Source organism: Primulina eburnea, chromosome 13 (assembly GCF_022965805.1).
Source record: "Primulina eburnea isolate SZY01 chromosome 13, ASM2296580v1, whole genome shotgun sequence".
Lineage (NCBI taxonomy): Eukaryota > Viridiplantae > Streptophyta > Magnoliopsida > Lamiales > Gesneriaceae > Primulina > Primulina eburnea.
Window position 1 is genome coordinate 7,303,908 of NC_133113.1, and position 6,000 is coordinate 7,309,907.

Genomic DNA, 6,000 nt, shown 5'->3' on the forward strand with positions numbered 1-6,000 from the left:
TGTAACATAAAAAATGAGTAGGTCTCTTGTGAGACGTCTCACGACGGATCAACCCTACCGATATTCACAGTAAAAAGTAATACTCTTAGCATAAAAGTAATACTTTTTCATGGATGAACAAAATAAAAGATCTGTCTCTCAAAATACGACTCATAAGACCGTTTCACACAAGTTTTTGCCCATAAAACATTTACCCACAAATGTAATATATAATTTTTTTTCTTGTTCGATTGATAGGAAAATTAGATCATAAGCGATGGACACTATAAATGCCAGTGTCGTGAATCAATAAGGAGAGAGAAACACGCTTTATCCGGGAGAAAGTACAACACCCAATTATTGAGGACATCCGCTTTGATATAATATATTTGTAAGTATTACGAACAATAATAGTAATTTTCTTGGTTTCTTCTCTTTGATATTTCAATCAATGACGTCATGAAGAATGCCTCGTAATTCACTAGAAAGTAAAGTTTTTTGATCCATCTTCTATTGAAATCGGGAACCATTGATGCTGGTACACGAACGAAAATTGTATCCAAATAATTGATCTTTGGTTTTACTTTTCATTCTAATCGGAAATGTGGCTTGTCGTGTGGCATTATTCGTTAGACAAATATTTGACGATTCGTCAACTAAGATATAATTATTTGAGTGTCGTTTTCTCTTACCCAAAACATAAAAAAAAGTTTAAAATTTTAGTTTCGATGCTCGAAACTTACTTTGGATGTACTTAAACTTTCATAAGATGTTTATAATTATTATCTTCACGTATATAACGTTGAACATCAAATTATTTCGGATTTTAAATAGAGATAGTCCTTCTTGTACATCACTTCGAACAGATCTCTCTCATTTGATCGTCAAATTAAATCCACGATTAGAGACTGTGTTTTTTGTTTGGATTGCATTAGAAAATGCAAAAAAATTCTGCATTGAGAATAGGACACCCAAATTTCAAAAATCCGGAGTCCGTGCGACAACAACGAAGCTCGGCGTAAGAAAGAACACGATCGAAATTTTTGGTGACAAACTTGAGGTGGCCGAGAGTTGTATTGAGAGAGGAGGAGAGATTTTGTTGTGTATTTTGTGTTATCTTATGTATTAATTTTTACAACATTTGATAACATATTTATTAAAATACACAAGTACTATGTTATTAAGATTTTCAATCCTACTATCATTCGGACTCTTAGATTTCATTAATTAAAATTCTCATATTATCATTATATCATGTATTAATTAACTTTATATAATCCATGTTATATTTATCTTATATACACATCTTTATATCTTCATATAAATTATATGTATACATATATACAAGTAATATATGCATCGACATATTAATCAAAATTAAATAAATGTTATTAGTTTTTTTAATTAACTTATTAGTTAATTAATTCTAGACCCATATAGAATATTTAATGATAATTTTGTAAATATGAGCACTCAATAATATTATTGTTTAATTAATAAATTTCAAATTAACCAAATAAATAATTGTGAACTCATAACTCCTATCGACGATCTGACATTGTCGATGTCTCAAGGATATAAATCTTGTGAATATAATGAAAATTGAAAATTTCGAAAATCAAAATTTTCCCCAATCCATTTTTTGCGGCTCTTAGTTTTGTGAACTTTTTCACCAAAATAGGTTGTTCCGATCTTCTTGCTCAATTAACATTTAAGCTAACTTCTATTTCTTTGGAATCAACTTATAAACTCTTCTATAAGTATTCTGTTATATCTCCATAAAAATGCAATTGCCAAATTCAAGTCTTTGAAATTTGATTATCTCAATGGGAACCCAGAATCCGATACTTGTGTGACCCTCAATGGTTCAGAGTTACAGCTAGCTGTGAGTTTACATATTCATGTGTTTCAATATAACATTTATTCTTATTCGGTATTAGCTTAAATGTAAGGGCCAAGATCTTGATTCTGTTAATATGAGATTTTAATTATATTAACATGAGATTATTGAAGTTAAGATAATGTGAGTATAACCGGGCCATTACGAGATCAAATCGGACCAAGCATATGATTTATACCACTTGGGGACAGAAAGTCTGGCGCCCGAGCGGTAGAAAGTGACCGCTCGAACGCCAGTGTGCATCAAGAAATTGTCTCGGGCAGAAGACTTGGCGCCCGGGCGGTAGTTTTTGACCGCCCGAGCGCCAAAGGTGTATTCCGGAAAAGCGTGGACAGAACCTACCGCGCTCGAGCGGTAGATTTGCACCGCCCGAGCGTCGATTGCAATTGGTGGAAAAATGCCACGTTTCTCATACATGCAAACTTGATATATATATATATATATATATATATATATATATATATATATATATATATATATATATATATATATATATATATATATATATATATATATATATATACACACACAACTTCGAAATCAGAAAAAAAAAGAAGAAATCGAAGCCACTTTTCCCAGTTTGATTTTATAATTCGATTTACGAGGAATCTGTCCGTTAGATTTTAAATCCGACTTCGGTACCGAGCTCCTATCGACGTAGGCTACAACTGGACGTAAGTTTTACTACGTTTTGACATGTTTTGAAAATATGATGTTGTTAGAATTGAATACACGTCATATATGTTGTTCTTGACATGTTAGACAGCGTAGAATCGAATTCAGATTAAGAAACGGACTGAATATGAAATTGTTATGAATTTCAGAATGAAATTGACTAGAATTGATATCAGATTGGTACAGTGGTTGATTGTAAATTATTGGAATTGGTATAGACTGATATAGTATTATCAGTATCGCAAGATTGTACTGTTGTACTGTCAGAATTTTATAAAACAGAGATGTTGTGATTCGATTAGAATATTGATACAGAATATTGATATTGTCATTGCCAGATTGAACAGTGACAGACCTTGAGTCAAGACTTCGATTGTATCAGATCGACAGCAAGAAAGGTATAAATAAATGTTGATTCGGGATTGCACAACTCGAGTTAGGTTTGACTTGAGTTTCCCTAAATCACATACTTTATTTTATTGCATTGATATTTGCAGATTGTCAGATTGATATGTTATTGTATTGACTTAGAACAGAGTCAGAGTCCGAGTCTAGGGCAGACAGCCTAGCTAGGGCAGAACCGTCGAGTCTTTTTCAGAACCGATAAGACTCTAGACTTACGGTGTATCGACGAGCTTCAGATGTAGATCGACGTCTATCTCAGACACACTCGATACAGCATACCAAAGTCTAAATTAGATTGGGATCCCTAGATTTGAGATAAGATAAGAATAGATCACGAGTCATTAATTCATGTAATCAGATTAGATACATGTTTTGATGTTTGTTTATGCTTTTATATATATTTTATATGATTGCATTTAATACATTGTTTATACTGGGATATTTATATCTCACCGGAGTTATCCGGCTGTTGTCTTGTTTGTATGTGTGCATGGCAACAGGTGGGACAGGTACAGGGTCACAGAGGTGAAGACAAATCGAGATTAGAGTGGTGATACCGGACTTGGACTAGAGATAGGGTTTAAACACTTGATAGTAGCTGTTGAACCTGAGTATGTATGTTTGTATATTTTATCAGATCTATACTTTTATACTGAGATGTATAGAAGTTTAATTCCATTACCTTCCGCATTTAAAAAAAAAATTTAGACCCTGATTATTATAATTGATTTAGTCCCAATGACGATTAAGAACATGATTAGCGTCCGGGTCCCCACAACAGGTGGTATCAGAGCGATAGATCCTTTAGATTGAGATAGAAGAGGCTAGTGAGCGGGGTAGATTGAGGTTTTCTTTCCTGCTTTTGAATGCTAGCATGTCTTACTGCTTTATTACAGGTTACTTATTTATCTGATTTGATATAGTAATATGTATTATTTAGAGTGGATCAGTACTGATTCTAGATCAGCAGTAAGATGATCAGAGGAGGATTGAAACAGAATTGTTGTGTTTGTTACTAATCTATTTGATTATTAGATATGCCTCCGAGACGAGTACCAGAACAGGGAAGTACATCCAATCCTCCAATGGATGTCACTCCAACTCCAATTGAAACGTTACTGAAACGATTTCAGTCATTTCATCCGCCAACCTTGAAAGGCACAGAGAACGCTGTGGAGTGTTAGAGTTGGCTTGATGATATAGAGATGTTGTTCGAATCCTTGGAGTATACAGATGAGAAGAGAGTGAAGTTAATTGGACACCAGTTACACGACGTTGCCAAGGACTGGTGGATTACGAGGAAGAGAGCCATGGAGCATAGAGGTACGATGATTACCTGGAATATATTCAGAACTGAATTTTATCAACGATTCTTTCCAGTGTCGTACCGGAAGGATAAGGGGGCGGAATTTGCTAATTTAAAGCAAGGACAGATGAACATAGAGGAGTACGTGTCAAAGTTCTCCTCCTTGCTGATATTTGCTCCACATGTGGCTGACAGCGAAGAAGCTACTGCTGACCAGTTCATCAATGGCCTGAACCCCGACATTTTCACATTAGTGAACACAGGGCGACCGGATAATTTTACTGATGCCCTGAACAGAGCTAAGGGAGCAGAAGCCGGTCTAATGAGACAGAAAGGGGCTTCATTTGTGCCTCCAGCACCAAGATCACAGCAACCACCTCCCAGATTCGAGAGTGGCAGCAGTAGTGGAGGAAAGAAAGAATTTTTGAAAGCCAGGGGAAAGCACTTCAAGAAATCTGGCAGTAGTTCTTCCAGCTCCGGTGGTTCCAGACAGAGCCAGAGTTACACTGGAGTTTACTGCAAGACTTGCGGAGGAAGACATGCAACTGAGCAATGCCAGGGAGTGACTGGTAGTTGCAACTTTTGTAAACAGCCGGGACACTTTGCTAAAGTGTGCCCACAGAGAGGTTTGCAGAGAACTCAGGGGGCCGAGTCATCAGGATCAGCAGCACAGACTGAGAGACGATCAGCTGCTGTTCACACATTTCAGCCAGCGCCAGCTCAGTCACAGCAGAGGCCAGGAGGAAGCCAGACAGTTGGTCAGCCTCCTAGACAGCAGGCCAGAGTCTTCGCTTTGACAGAGGAGCAGGCCCAGGAAGCACCAGATGACGTTGTGGCAGGTAACTGTTCTTTATGTGGTTACTCTGCTTACGTACTGATTGATACCGGTGCTTCACACACATTTATTTCTGAACGATTTGCATTAAGTCATGCATTGCATGTAGAGTCATTAGCTACTGTAGTGTCTGTCTCTTCTCCGTTGGGGATGGGTTTGATATCCGTGAATTCGGTTAACCATTGTGTACTACAGTATGACGGGCATGAGATTGAGTTAGATTGCATCGTACTTGGGTTGTCTGACTTTGACTGTATTATCGGTATTGATATGCTAACCAAGTACAGAGCGACAGTTGATTGTCTCCACAAGATAATGAGATTCAGACCAGATATGGCTGAGGAGTGGAAATTTTACGGTAAGGGTTCTAGATCGAGAATTCCTTTAGTATCCATACTATCTATGACTCGATTGTTATAGAAAGGAGCAGAAGGGTTCCTTGTATATTCAGTAGATTTACTGAAGTCGAGTCCAGCATTGGCAGATCTGTCAGTGGTACGTGAGTTTGCTGACGTCTTCCCAGATGAGATCCCGGGATTACCTCCAGTTAGAGAAATAGACTTCAACATTGAACTGATGCCAGGTACAGTACCGATTTCTAGAGCTCCGTACAGAATGGCACCAGTTGAACTGAAAGAATTAAAAGACCAGCTTGAAGATTTACTGGCCAAGGGGTACATCAGACCGAGTGTTTCTCCTTGGGACGCTCCAGTATTATTCGTAAGAAAGAAAGATGGTTCGATGAGACTCTGCATCGACTATCGGCAACTGAACAAGGCAACGATAAAGAATAAATATCCTTTGCCTCGTATTGACGATTTATTCGATCAGTTGCAGGGTTCTTCAGTATATTCCAAGATCGATTTAAGATCGGGATATCACCAGCTGAGAGTCAGAGAT